At 41.8% G+C, this 15,907-nt stretch overlaps 1 protein-coding gene and 1 non-coding gene across 2 annotated transcripts in view; both read right to left on the bottom strand.

Moving 5' to 3' along the window:
* The window catches only part of LOC124722217 (circadian locomoter output cycles protein kaput), an 823,358-nt gene that overhangs the window by 458,341 nt on the left and 349,110 nt on the right, over positions 1-15,907 (bottom strand). The window lies entirely within an intron of this gene.
* On the bottom strand, positions 1,635-1,708 carry Trnat-ugu. Its single transcript has one exon. It is a non-coding gene; the product is annotated as a tRNA-Thr (tRNA).

The following is a 15,907-nucleotide window of genomic DNA, read 5'->3' as shown; positions in this document are numbered from 1 at the left end:
TCTGTGTTAATCTTTTAAGTATAATTTTGTTCTGTTTTTTATTTTACTTTTAAAACATTTTATCAACTTTTATCTCGCGACTTTCGTCTGTCTGTTTACCTGCGTGCCTGCTACAGAGCGGCCGGCCGGGGTGGCCGAGCGGTTCTAGGCGCTACAGTCTGGAACCGCATTACCGCTACGGTCGCAGGTTCGAATCTTGCCTCGGGCATGGATGTGTGTGATGTCCTTAGGTTAGTTAGGTTTAAGTAGTTCTAAGTTATAGGGGACTGATGACCTCAGAAGCCAAGTCCCATAGTGCTCAGAGCCATTTGAACCATTTGAGCCTCCTACAGAGCCTTCCTGCAGCTTGCTGCTCCTCTATTTAAGTGGCACCTCCTGGCACGTTTCAGCAGTCGTTCTGTGTTCTCTCAGGACGCCTACCGAGATCCTACATTTTAAACGACTTCGTACAATATTTCTGTCGTTATGATGTTCTTATGATGCTTGTTGACAAGCTGTTTTTCAAGTTCATGTAACAATATACGCAGGTTGAATCCTCTAAAACTTATACCGCAAATATTGCAGAAATGGAAAGTCCTGTTGATGTGTGGTTTTCACAGAATGCATTGGTAGTCACGGAATCGTGTTGTCAGCCAATAAACAGTCTGTAATAATACTTATGAAGTGAATTTTTTGTGCAAATACACACTTTTTAAGTGGAACAGTGCCTATTGACATTAACAAACTAAAAGTAGGGGCAAATTAGAATGTCACTGGTGTTTATTGCAGGATTCTAGAGCGGATCGTTTACGAGATATCGTATTTTGAAAAGTTCCCACACCGACACTCGTTTGTACCATTCAACCTGCGTAGCTGCTAGGTACGATGTTGTAATGTTTGCTTATAGTGTTCTTGTGTGTTCCTTGTGTGCATTGCGACTTGGTAGTCAGCACGTGACAGTCTAAGCAGTAGGTCGTTTGTAGACGATGGGATATACCAATGCAGCAAAGCCGACATGCTCATGGTGTATGGAGAGTGTAGTAAGAATGAAGTTCATTCTTGTACGGTGTATGCGGTAAGATATCTCAATAGATGTCAACCATCATGGCAATTAATTGTCAACCTCTTCAGCCCGTTGCGTGAAGTGGTAGTGTAACACATAGACAACGCATCAGAAGCAAACTAGTGAAGACGAAAGAGGAGGAAATTTATGTTTTTGCTGCTGTTGCAGTTAATCCGCACGTCAGCTCCCGCTCAATCGCATGACGAAGTGGCATGAATCACGCAAGTGTCATACGCATTCTCCATCAACATAGGTTCCATCCTTATCACATCTCTCTCCATCAAGAGCTGCATGGAAAAGATTATGAGGATCGTGTTAACTTCTTTACATGGGCATCAGGACAGGATACTTCAGATGTATCATGTATCCTGTTTAGTAATGAAGCCACATTTACCAATCATGGCCAGGTAAACCGACAAAACGTGCGCTATTAGTCTGGTGACAGTCCTCTTTGGTATATATATGAAGATAGTAACTGTTCACGACAGAACAGATACCATTGATGACCGTGCAGCTTCTCTAGAATAAATGATAATTAATTGAAACCCTCAGGTGTTGTTGATATACCTCGATCGGGACAGCTGAAAATGTGTGCCCCGACCGGGACTCGAACCCGGGATCTTCTGCTTACACGGCAGACGCTCTATCCATATGAGCCACCGAGGACACAGACGAATAGTGCGACCGCGTGGACTTACCCCTTGCACACTTCACGTGGACCAACATTCCCAACTGTCCACAATCTACATACGCTAGATATTTGCCCATCCACTCATTACTCGCGCACACTAAGGTGACAATTCCCGTAAGAGTTCGGGCAACCTGTGCGCATTCGCACAGACGAAGGTCAATGGTTGGGTAGCCTTTAACTATATACATGAGGAGATCCCGGTTTCGAGTCCCGGTCGGGACACACATTTTCAGTTGTCCCCATCGAGGTACATTAACAATACCAGTCGGCAGCTGAGGGTTTCAATTAATTATCATTTAATCCTCTTTGGCTTCGTCATGTGGAACGTCAGCGTCCACGGAGTGTAAACGTGTGTTGTGGGATACGAAACCACCAGCTCATAGGTCCGTTTTTCATAGACGGAACACAGAACGCTCCCAAGTATCGCGACCTCCTAACAGACCATCTTCCGCGGCTACTAGAGGACGTTCCTTTGCAGACTAGGAGGGGCCTGTGGTACCGACATGACGGCTGTCCAGCCTATAGTGCACGAAGTGCATATCTTCACGAATTGTTTCCAGATCATTGGACTGGATACAGAGGACCTGTACCTTGTCCGTTCCGTTCCCCGGATTTGCCACCTGGAGACTCTTTTCTGTAGAGTAAGCTGAAATAGGCTATCTACAAGGACATACCAACTACACCCAATGACTTAGCAGTGACGTGTTACTGCAGCCGGCTCGAACATCTCCACTGAAATGCTAGCATGTATGATGCAGTAGTTCCATACCTGGCTGGAAGCATGTATTGCCGCTGCCACTGCACATTTTGAAAGCAAACTTGTGATGGTCAGTCGTCTCGTTACTGGTCAGAATCCACATAGATGGTGTGTGCACTTGTGTTGTTCTTTAGTGTGTGCTATCACAGGTATTGCACAAGTATCGCTGTGGAAACTTTTCAAAATACGGTATTTTGTAAACGACTCGCACTAGAATCCTGCAACAAACACCACTGACATTCTAATTTATCCTATCTTCAGTTTGTTAATGCGAACAGGCATCGTTCTATTTAAAGACGTGTATGTCTGCACAACAATACATTTTATAAGTTTATTACATTCTGTTTATTGGCTAAAAATACGAGCACCTGAGTGCCCATCCATTCTGTGAAAACCGCACATGAGTAGCTCTTTCCATTTCCGCAGTATTTTCGGTGCATGTTTTACGTGATTCACCCTGTATGTCTATTTTAATATTAGATGAATTCACACTATTATTTTTTAAGTTGTTAGTTTTATGAAGAGTGGGGGCGAGTAGATTTGAACACTTATGTATTACATTTGTCGCTGAAGATGGCTATTGCTATATTTTTCTCCATTTGGCTAATTCTGTTATACTCTGTTGTTCGATAGTATGTAGACGCCACTGGCTAACTTACTTGGGGGCTGTAATCGGTCGCGCTTTTTAAAATAGTGCTGCTATTTAATCCAAAATCGTTATCATTTTGCTTCATGAAGATACAGACTAACGGGTTTGCTATATACTTTCCAAAAGTACACAGGCAACTTGTTTCCCCATTGTTGTCTAATCCGAGCTTGTAGTTTGTCTTTAAATGACCTCGTCGAAGACGGGACATTAACTCCAATCATCCTTACTTCACCATTCCAATTAGTATCCGAATGAAGTTATAATCAGTAATATTTTATTGGCAATCAGTATTAGAGAAGGTCTTTGATATAGGCCTGTTCACATATTTTGTAAGACACCAGAGCAATCCACCCGCAGCAAATGTTCTTGGCATATCTGCATTTAAAATAAAATTACTATCCAAATAAATGTTATGATCTTAGGTAAAGTGTTTATATGAAATACTGGTTTATAGGAAACTCTTCCGTAATTATACATGGTCTAATATAACCACAAAATACTAAAATTAACAACGGTTAACGATTTCTCCGTCTTGTGGAAAAATTATTTCCGGAAATTTAATCTGAATTGTCTCACTTTGTCTTTATAGCTGTCGTCCGCTATCCCTAAAACGGTTGCAAGACCCGAAAACGTAGAAGCGTCTACCCTTATCAGACTGAAGCTATCGTCGTTTTCCTAGTCCAGTTAAATGTTTTTCTTTGTCATTACGGCCACGAACGTTATATTCAAAGTAAGGAAGACAGCATTATGTAAGATTTTACGTAATACAACAGACAAAAGCACTGCGTCCAGTTTCTCAGTCGGAGAAAGAGGGAACACGGTGGTTTATAAGATATACACCCATCCTGAAACAGACGTAGCTGAGACGCAGATAAAATGTTTGCTCTCTCAAAAGTTACTGCGGAGGGTAGATTAATATTTCATGCTGGAATTCCGGGCCTGTGCGTGACCATTTCTGAAGTTACTCGCTGAGTAAGTAGTGGCGAAATATTCACGAGAACACAGCATGAAGTAGGTCGACGTAGATTTAAACATTACTCTGACCGAGAAAAACTCATTCTCCAGCCTAAATCGGCGAAATTTAAGTATGACCTTAATGGCCAAGTCTCTGGACAAGTGATCTGGAAAATCTGAGCCCGTTAACTACACTACTTGTCAATCCAGATATCACAATCCAGTGTTATATTAGACGGTTAAGGCTTTTTTGAACGTACCGCACATGAGTAGAATACTGTCAATGTTGTTAATCATATTCCTTACAAATATTTTCATTAAGTGCAAGGTCGCGAATACCCTCGTAGCCGTGGGACGTTAAACCCAGGCTTCACAAGCTGCGACATAGTAGCGGATACAAACAGTGATCCAGGTACTGTTAAATGTTTTTCATTCCAGTCTTTGATCACAATATGAAGTCCTTCGATGATGACCGGTTTCAGTCAGTAATGACCATCTTCAGATCTGTTCTACACCATGACCTAATGTGATAAAGCCGTAATGGCGTCCTCAAAACGTTTAAATACACTCAGTAAAGCATCATCATGTAGAACTAAACAACGGTGTAAAACAGGCCACATCGTCCACACTTCAGTATGTTTTGTACCGTAACGCCAGTGACAAAATGACTGTGGGAACGACGTGGCCTATTTTATACCGTATTTTAGTTCTACATGACGATTCTTTTCTGAGTGTATTTATATGTTTTTACGACGCCATTACGGCTTTATCACATTAGGACATGGTGTAGAACAGATCTGAACATGGTCATTACTGACTGAAACCGGTCATTGTCGAAGGACTTTATATTGTGATCAAAGACTGGAATAAAAAACATTTGAAACCCAGACTTTCCATCTTCCTGTGTTCGGAAAAGATAAGTGAAATACACTGCTGGTCAGAGAAAACGAAAATAAGGGAGAGACAACTGTTTCTTCGATACTTGCAAAGGAGGTGTGTGATTAAATGTATTTGGAACTACAAAATATTTATTTATCTCCTCGATGTTGTTATTGACACTTGTGCTGTAGCGAGCGTTAGTTGTTACACCGATGGGAATAGGAAACCAAATTGATAGACATCAAGGACACAGCTGCATATGCCATCGCACCTACCTTAATTGGTGTGTAGCACGCAATGGATTACGATGTAATTGTAAATGGAGCGGAAGGTCGGTTAAGATAAGGATGGGGAACCACATCCTTTTTAGAGGACCCATTCCGGTATTCGCCTCATTCGACTTAGGGAAGTAACGAAAACCTACATCTAATTGGCTTGGACAGGATATGTACCCTGCTACTCCCGAATTTAGATCCAGTGAGCTGTGGAAAATTCCGCCTCTTTTGGACTCTTGCCTTGAAATAGGCCGCAACGTTTCGAGAGGGTGCGAAGTCAGCGAATGGAAATAGGAAGGGTGATGGGTCTCCATGATGTCGGATGCTCAGTTCGAAGAATTACGCAGCACTTGGCTCGTCGCGGTCCTTTGCGCCAACTTTTCGCTACTCATATGGCAGACACCTAAATGCCTTCTACAACGTGACAACACGCGAACATACACGCTTGCAATTGAACAAGGAACTCCGCAAGGCACGAATACTGTATCCCGGTCTCTACAATAAAGGCATGTGGGTCCAGCCGTAGCATCGCCATTAAAAGAGCGTGTGCCGGCTAAACTGCCTCAACAACGTGGACCAAGCAATGTAAACAGTGAAACACATTCGAAATAAAATTTTAAAACTAGAGTAAAATTTCTGCTTACTTTACATTTTGTAGGCAACTTTCAACTAAAACTCAGTAGTGTGTGATGAAGACTATCTCACATATTTTTCATGAGAGATTTAAAAATATTTATTATGTGTAGTGTAGAAAACTAATGTAGACGATGAACAAAAAATACATGAATAAAGAACGCATGAGCGGGTCTCTCACACTAAAACAAGGATAAAATGACAATTAAACGTATGCCGTGGAATACTTCTTTTTTGAATTTTCATTAATGCATTTAATACAGCTACATATTACTAATTTCCGATCGTCAGCTTACAGGAGCTGCTCACAATGCCATCAGCTGAGTAAAGATACCAAATATCTACATTTTACGCACGTGTGATGTCAAAACAAGATCTGTGTCAACTATTCAAGTGCTCTCGAATTGTGTCGAAGGCTCTCGCAGACTTCCATGACACACTGATAAAGACTCTCCGCGTTTAGAACGTCTGTTGGCGAAACTGATTTTTCTAGTTAGAATCAATGGCGAAGATAAGAATAGCGGTTCGAGTGAACGTGCAGCCTTTGCAACTATTCATCCCCTACGTCTTCGCCAGTCAAGGGAGACATCGATCACGCGTCGTGGTTAAAATGTATTGACCCATATCTCCATAAACCGCATGATTTTTCTAATCGCTTGGGACAAATTGTAACGAATGATTGGGAGAGCTCGTCATTAGATCAACTTTGACTGACTTAATGTTATTTTACTAATAATACAGGAACGTAGCATTTTCAGACATATTTTTGTCTGACATTAATTCCATGTTCTGGTGTGAGGAACCAACCATGAAGAGACGTTAGTTGTTTAAAATTACAACCACAGAATCCGTGGCTTTCAAGGGTGCTAGCTATAATAATCACAGTTACCGGAGAAGCCAGATTAATTATCTGCCAAACCAATACTAGGTACTTTCTGTGGTGGATATGTCGAGTAAGTGTTTCACTAAACGAAAGCGTGTATCACATATTGATCGATTTGTCTCAGTTGTCTATGGTTCAATCGCGGTATTCCCGTGCCCACTGCATTCTTAACTGGCAGTGTTTGGGTCAATAGAGAACAAATGTCGATCATTTGTTGCGAAGTTCTACTTGTAACAACGTAAGAGGAACGGTATGCTCACGATGGTACGAGGCGTGTTTTTTAAGTAAGTACCGTTTTGAAATTAAAAAAAGACGTGCTAAGATATCTCAATAATTTTATTTTTACCTGAAAGCCTGTACTTTAATCTACTTTTCTACATAATTTCCTTCAATATTGAGGCACTTGTCATAACATTGTACCAGTTTTTGAATAACCTCCTCATGGAAGTCTGCCGCCTGACTTGTTAACCACTGCACCACCTCTGTTTTGACTTCGTCATCGTCTTGAAGACGCTGACCGCCCAGGTGTTTCTTCAAGTGCAGGAACACTGGGCGCAAGATCGGGGCTAGAGTTTCCCATCGAAAAGATGTGATGAGATCTTTGGTCTGATTCACCACATGCGGACGGACATTGTCTTGCAGCAAAACGATGCCCTTGCTCAAATTCGATGGACTGTTGCTTTGATTCTGGTGTGACGTAGGCCACCTATGTTTCATCGCCCTAACAGTTTGGCTTAAGAAATCATCACCGTCGTTGTGGTACCGCTCAAGGAATGTTAATGCACTGTCTAAACGTTTGGTTTTGAACCATTTGAACCATCAACATTTTCGGTTCCCAACGTGCGCACAATTTTCGGTAATTCAAGTGCTCGGTCACAGTGCCATACAAAACACTACGAGAAACATTAGGAAAGTCATCCCGCAAGGAGGAAATCGTAAAGCGTCTGTTTTCTCTCACCTTATTGTCCACTTCCTTCACCAAACTTTCATTAACGACCGAAGGACCCCCACTCCGTTGTTCATCATGCACATTTGAACGGCCATCTTTAAATGCTCTCACCCACTTTCTTACCATTCCATCACTCATAATGTTTTCTCCGTAAACTGCACAGATCTCACGATGAATATCGATCGCTTTTAGGCCTTTAGCACTAAGAAATCTTATAACAGCCCGTACTTCACAGTCGGCGGGACTCACGATTATCGGAGGCACCTTAAACACTCAGTACACAACGTAAACAAGGAAGAATCAGACTGTAATGGCGTCAATGCGTAGATTAAGGTACAGGCTTTCATGCAAAAATAAAATTATTGAGATATCTTAGCACGTCTTTTTTTAATTTCAAAACGGTACTTACTTAGAAAACACGCCTCGTAGCACATGAGCGTATAACGAACCGCGACATTTCTAACGGTCACACCACCGTAATCTGCCCTTTTTTAGAATCATTCAAGCCAGGAAGTTAGCATTGTTTGGACATGTAGTCGACCGAATTATTTCTGTCTTCTCAACACTTGACGTATACCTCCTTTGGCGCTTGACTTGGTTTCCACACAATCAAGGAATTCCACGGTAGTGAGGTCGACTCAGATTTCTGGCTAATCAGTATTGTGAAGACGTGAACATTATTACCTCAATTGTTTGTTGTTGAGTTTAAACTCATTACAGTCCACTACGATTTGTCGTGTTTCACGACAATGGGTTTTTCGTAAGGTACAATGTCACTTTATTGACGCTGAGGAAATGAGGAGTTAATGTCTTTGACGTAAGCGATGGACGATGGACGTGGAAGTTTTACTTCACAGTGATTAGTTTAGATGTCCTCCGTAGCGTATATATACATGATATTTCATGAACGTTTTACTCGTGTAGGTATTAAGCTGTTATACTTTCTCAGATGGAACAATGTAAGATTTTTTTTATTTTTATTTATTTATTTATTTTTTTTTTTTTTGCGCCATCCGATAGCGCATGCAAAGAGGACAACAGGGTAATTAGAGGCGAAGCACAAGTTAAGATTGCGGAGGGATGAGGAAAGAAATCGGCTGAGTCCTTTTAAATGGACCATCCCGGCATTTCCCTTAGGTGATTTAAGAAATCCATGGAAAATATATATCTTACAGGCCGGACGGAGATTTGATTGAGGGTCAACCCCCCCCCCCCCCTCCATCCTCCCCCCCCCCCCCCCCGTTCCCACCAGTAGCACTACAGTGTCTTAACTTTAACCACTGCGCCACCTCGTGTGACTTCATGCGTATCTATATACGAAAAGGGACTTTTGCCAAAGATAGACATGAGGACTCCTAAAAGTGAAGGCCAATGCCCAGGAAAGCGCTGATGATTCTATTTCGTTACAAATGAACCGTAACTTCCGAAAACATTACAGTGCTTACGAGTACAACGTGAACTATATTAATGCCATGGCAGTGCAACTCTGTTGCCAGCAATTGTTCCGATATTATTTTCTATGCCACAATTTATATCTGTGATTTACGCGCTCCTTTATTTGTGCCTTCTGGTTCTTTTACTGAGCTGCTGCTTCACTTGATGATGACCTAACAAGCCAAAACTATACTCGCAATAAAATGAATTCAGTAGATCATGTCCGTGTGCTTTAAATTGCTTAAAAATACAGTTAACAGCTAACAGTCGGGCGGCAGTGCTTAAAATACTGACAGAAGCAGAAAGAAATATCGGCGTGTGCACGCCGAGGTCAACTTGTAAAAGCCGCCGCCCGCTGGAGACTCAAGCGACGGGGATTGTAAAGGGGGCAGCGGCATTATAAATGCATTCGCAGGCCTGGAACTTAAAGCAATTACGGTGTTTTATAACGCGCAATAATAGAGCGAAGGCAATCCCGCCAGAGGGCTGGGACAGCTGCGGCTGTATAATGTGCGGTACCCAGTTCTAATCGAGAAGCACAATTAACCTACAACTGTTCCTCTACCCACGCCATTCAGATTTATAACAACTATAATAATACCTTATTGTGTCGGCATACACGTCGCTGACATGTAGCAATCCTTTTTGTTTTACGCGATCAGACGTCATAACAGCTCATAGGATTAGATGGCTTGTAGACACGAAGGTTAGGGCGCAAGGGTGGAAACAATATTGATAAAAATTCGTATACAGTAATAGGATAGAGTCGCTTACTACGTACGAAATACCGCAGCGTGCCTGTATAGGAATGGATAATCTTCGGTATTCTAAGGAAATGCTCTCTCGGTTTCAAATTCCGATAACGTTTACAAAGAACTTGTTACCAATTTAAGTCACTAAATGACACTGAGTCAAAAAAACGCTTTATCTGGAGATATTAACTTTACGATCCATGACACAGGGCTAATAATAATGAAAAGAAATTTTTTTCTATTTTTGTATTTTTCATAGCCTTATGTCGTAAGTAGTAGAATTTTGCAAAACACAGTCCAATATGGATGGAAGAAGTTAATGATAATGACATATTTTCTAAACTAAGCTTAACAGACTGTCAGTGGATCGTTTCTGGATTGTTTGATGCGAAGACAGGGTGGTTCTGAATGGAGTCGGTACTCGCTATATGGACGCTATGCACAGTGGCGTGCAGTCTTCATTTCGAAGATTATTAGGAAAGTAAGGTCCGGTTCCTTATGAAAGAAATCGTCATAAATTCTTAAAAAATTTTTTTTATTCCTTACATGTTTCTTTATTTTTCAACATACGTTCCATATTTCTTAATTTTATCCATTGCTGTCAGTGTTTATTCCGTGACTGTATTACTTTCGTAAAATAACGAACAACGGCCTTCAGTAACAATCGGTTATTCCAATGCACTATGCATTTCGAGCCCTGGGGCTTCATCTTCACGTGATTTGACAGTCTATACATCATTTTTTTTTCAAATGTAGGTTAATACTGGCCTGGTTTCAGTAGTGGATACATTTTTTTTGAAGTACATTATGAGTAAACGTGTTTACGTACATATATACAAAAATGGCTCTGAGCACGATGCGACTTAACGTCTGAGGTCATCAGTCGCCTAGAACTTAGAACTAATTAAACCTAACTAACCTAAGGACATCACAAACATCCATGCCCGAGGCAGGATTCGAACCTGCGACCGTAGCGGTCGCTCGGTTCCAGACTGTAGCGCCTAGAACCGCACGGCCACTGCGGCCGGCGTACATATATAAACTTTCCTTACACAGCACATTTACAAATGCGATCAGATCTTTCTGCAATTTGTAACATTTTTATAATGATGCGATCCTCCTTGCGAACAACAGCGTTGTTCGTCAACAGCGTCATATAGATATCGACATTATCCATTGGGAAAGACGTACTAATGTATATCTGATGAGTTTTCTGCACTGTGACCTGCCTGGTCTGGTACTCCAATAGCCCATATTTTGTTTAGCCTGTGGCATTGTAGAACTGTATTGAAAGGTTTCCAAAAACTAAGAAACACTGAATCAACATGAGCTCTGCCGTCTGTGGATTCTGGGCTATTTCAACGAAAAGAGCCAGCTGGGTTTACTATGATTGGCGCTTGTGGGGCCTGCGTTCATTCTTTACTGGGGAGTTGCTTATTTTCTACAACGGTCACGTCTTGCGAGCAGAATACATGTACCATGATTGTGCAACAATCTGAAGTCACTGATTTAGGTCAATATTTCTGTGCATATTTCCTCCGACTCCACTTGAAACCTGCTATACATGCTATCTAAGCCTAATACCAGTAGCAAGTAGGATATATACACCAGAGAAACAACTGCTTTCCTTGCATTATGGCTCCTAAACAACTTTTAGTTCTTTGAGAAAGTTTACAAATAAGTAAAATCATCATAATAAAGTATGCACTTGTGTTTTTTTTCGACGTAAGCATACCAATGGTAAATTTGAAATGTTTCCATTTTCGCTTACTTGTTTCGACTCAGTTGTTTCTGAATCAGGGCCCATTACCTCACGTCGAACATTTGGCGTTCTCCATCACCTTGAAAGTTTGCATCATCATCATCGGTGAGACATCATGTATAAACAGCTTACAGTCCTTAACTGGTGTCAGTTGTTTTCGAAAACTTTCATAAAAGAACTATCACTATTTGTAACGTATGAAATTTTCACAAAATTAAGTAAAAATTAATGCTATGGAAAAAATTGTATTTGTTTTTATTCATATATACTAAATGTCATGAATCTAGGCAAACATGTCCAATAATTATCACAATTTTTGAAAAATATTGATTCTGTTCCACACTGATGCTAATCATTGGCCGCGGTGAGTGGGCGCGCGATTCGAGGCGCCATGTCACGAATCGGGCGACCACTCGCGCCGGAGGTTCGAGTCCTCCCTCGGGCATGGCTGTGTGTGTTGTCCTTTGCGTAAGTTAGTTTAAGTAGTGTGTAAGTCTAGGGACCGATGACCTCAGCAGTTTGGTTCCATAGGAATTAAAACACATTTTGAACATTTGCTAGTTATTGTAACGAAGGCTTTCTGAAACCCAGAAAAAAATTCTTTTCCTAGACCAAGAATCATGAGCACACGTAAATATCTATGGCAGGAGGCAAGTTCTTCAATCAGCGTATCACGGCCGTAACAACTCATCATTCGCAGATGACCCGCTTACTGCAACAGATATCCAGTCTGGTCTTGATAAATTGTACCAAGTTGCTAAAGTGGAAAGAATGGTTCCAATGGCTCTAAGCACTATGGGACTTAACATCTGAGGTCATCAGTCCCCTAGACTTAGAACTACTTACACCTAACTAACCTAAGCACATCACACACATCCATGTCCGAGGCAGGATTCTAACCTGCGACAGTAGCAGCCGCGCGGCTCCGGACTGAAGCGCCTAGAACCGCTTGACCACAGCGGCCGGCGGAAATGATGTTAAAAGTAGAATAATGTATGCGACAACGCTTCAATAAATTTGGAAGACATTACAGCCATCGATTACGGGGACTGAGCCTCGACCATTACTTTTCACGACATACAAGAATCTAGGCGTAAGAAAATATGGGGGACTGTGGAACTGAATGATTACTTATGATCAGTTAAGGGCGTCGACTCGTGGGTATATCACTGGAATTTCTCGTATCTTTTGGAAGAAAATAGTGGACGATGCCGAAATTACATAGAGAGCGACTGATTTATGGAGAAGTGACTAATATGATGAGATTTAGGCGCTACAGTCTGGAGCCGAGAGGCCGCTATGGGCGCAGGTTCGGATCCTGCCACGGGCATGGATGTGTATGATGTCCTTAGGCTCGTTAGGTTTAATTAGTTCTAAGTTCTAGGCGACTGATGACCTCAGAAGTTAAGTCGCATAGTGCTCAGAGCCATTTGAAGCCATTTGCTGAGATCTCTGAAAAGATTTACCCAGTAATCAGGGTGGAGTTCATTGACTGTCAAAAAAGTTTACTTACGAAAAAAAAAAAACATTTCGAGCTGTCCTAGAATGACAATAATTGGGCTGCCAATCTTTTGATGTTAAGGAATGGCTCTGAGCTTGATTCTGAGTCTGCTGTGTAGATTTTTCATGTTTTACCTAGTTATGCACTCAGGAAGGAATTACTTAATTTGTATTGGTGTACAGTGTATGCGTCATGTTGCTGCCAAAGCCACATTTAAAAGCGAATTCCTTTTTATTAGGATGTTTTTTCTGTTCATTAGATGTGCTTATCAGAGACTGTGTCAGCCAATAAAATTAATTAAATAGCCGTAACCCCCATTACTTCTTGCTGTGCATTGTACAAGTTACAACACTGAGATCGTAAATAGGCGGCAAATAAACCAAAATATGTACTATCTACAATTTTTATCCTTTCCTTGAAAGTTAGGAACATATATGCGGACGAATATTTTAAGATTTTTCGTCTAAAAGTTTGTTATGTTAACGATTTCGTAGCAGTCTTCTTGGTGTACTTAAGCAGGCTTGCTACCGGCCCCCAACCCTGCGTACTGTCCGTGGATGCGACGGGAAGAAAACGTGATGATACTGATGCACCAGCAAGTATCCTTCGTTGTAAATAGCACAGTTATTTCCAGAGTAAGGACGTGCATATCGAAGAGGAAAATGTGCGAGAAACAAACAAAAAACTTGACCGACTCAATCCGTCGGGACTGGCAAGTCTAGTTTCTGGTAATAGGAGTGTTTCTGCGTGAGCATCGAAGTGGATCTTAAATTCTATGCGTTTCCATAGCGACTGCATGCAAAACTGGCCATACGACTACGGAGAACAGACTTTGCGTCTATTTCTAACGAGATTTACATGGGTACTTGACTACTTCTCGAAAAACGCCTTGACGATGTAAATTACATTGAAGCGTCTGAGAAACTAGCATAGGCATGCGTATTCAAATACAGAGATATGTAAACAGGCGGAATACGGCGCTTCGGTCAGCAACGCCTATATAAGACAAGTGTCTGGTGCAGTTGTTAGATCGGTTACTGGTGCTACAATGGCAGATTATCAAGATTTAAATGAGTCTGAACGTGGCGTTACAGTCGGCGCACGAGCGATGGGACACAGCATCTTCGAGGTAGCGATGAAGTAGGGATTTTCCCGTCGATCATTTCACGAGTGTACCGTGAATGTCAGGAATCCGGTAAAACATCAACTCTCCGACATCGCTGCGGCCGGAAAAAGATCCTGCAAGAAAGGGATCAACGACGACTGAAAAGAATCGTTCAACGTGAGACACGTGCAGGGCTCTTTTTCAGGCAGCTCGCACAGTCAAGGACTGATTTTTTGAGTACGAGGACGATTTATCGCATCTCTTCTGGCCAACGCAGTCACCAGATCTCAATGTTATTGAACCTTTGTGGTCTGCTTTGGAGAGAAGGTTGGGTGATCACTATGCACCTCCATCGTCGGCACCTGAACGTGCCACTATTTTGAAGGAAGAGTGATATCGGCCTCTATTTATCCATTCTGAGACGGCTAGAAGATGTTTTCGATGTGAACGTTTTTCCTGCACCGTATTGAGCCTGGTGATGCGTAGTGCTTATGGTGTTTCCGAATTTCTGTCAACCTCCTGTATCTTGACACATTGCCAGCCAATCGTACTGCAGACATATTGGGTGGTCGATATGTCAGTTGAAAGTGTAAGTCATCTCCATTAACAGTCATCAAGTCGTGAAAACACGAAGATGCACGCGTAAACTATGGAGATGGCCTGTACATTTTTCGTCACCTGTTTTGTTGTTCAAATGTTCAAATGTGTGTGAAATCTTATGGGACTTAACTGCTAAGGTCATCAGTCCCTAAGCTTACACACTACTTAACCTAAATTATCCTAAGGACAAACACACACACCCATGCCCGAGGAGGACTCGAACCTCTGCTGGGACCAGCCGCACAGTCCATGACTGCAGCACCTTAGACCGCTCGACTAATCCCACGCGGCCTGTTTTGTTGTGATCTTCAGTCCAAGCCTGTGCAAGCCTCTTCATCTCCGAATAACTACTGCAACCTACATCATTCTGAATCTGCTTAGTGTATTCACGTCTTGGTCTCCCTCTGGGATTTTTACCCTCCGCGCTTCACTCCAATACCAAACTGGTGATGCCTTGATGCCTGAAAATGTGGCCTACCAAGCGATCCCTTCTTCTAGTCAAGTTGTGCCACAAGTTCCTCTTCTCCCCAGTTATGTTCACTTCCTCCTCATTAGTTACGTGATCTACCCATCAAATCTTGAGCATTCTTCTGTAACACAACGTTTCAAAAGTTTCTGTTCTCTTATCATCCAAACTATTTATCGTCCATTTTTCACTTCCATACATGGCTACACTCCATACAGATACTTTCAGAAAAGACTTCCTGACACTTAAATCTATATTCGATGTTCTTTTCTTCTGAAACGCTTTCCTTCCCATTGCCAGTCTATAACCTCTCTACTTCGACCATCATCAGTTGTTTTGCTCCTCAAATAGCAAAACTCGTCTACTACTCAAAGTGTCTCATTTCCTAATCTAATTCCCTCAACATCACCTGATATAATTTGACTACATTCCATTATCCTTGTTTTCCTTTTGTTGATGTTCATCATACATTCTCTTTTAAAGACACTTTCCATTCCGTTCAATTCTTCTTTCAGGTCCTTTGCTGTCTCTGACAGGAATACAATGTCGTCGGCAAACCTCAAACTTTTTATTTC

Source organism: Schistocerca piceifrons, chromosome X (genome assembly GCF_021461385.2).
Source record: "Schistocerca piceifrons isolate TAMUIC-IGC-003096 chromosome X, iqSchPice1.1, whole genome shotgun sequence".
Taxonomy (NCBI): Eukaryota; Metazoa; Arthropoda; class Insecta; order Orthoptera; family Acrididae; genus Schistocerca; species Schistocerca piceifrons.
This window is presented reverse-complemented; position numbering and strand designations above follow the sequence as displayed.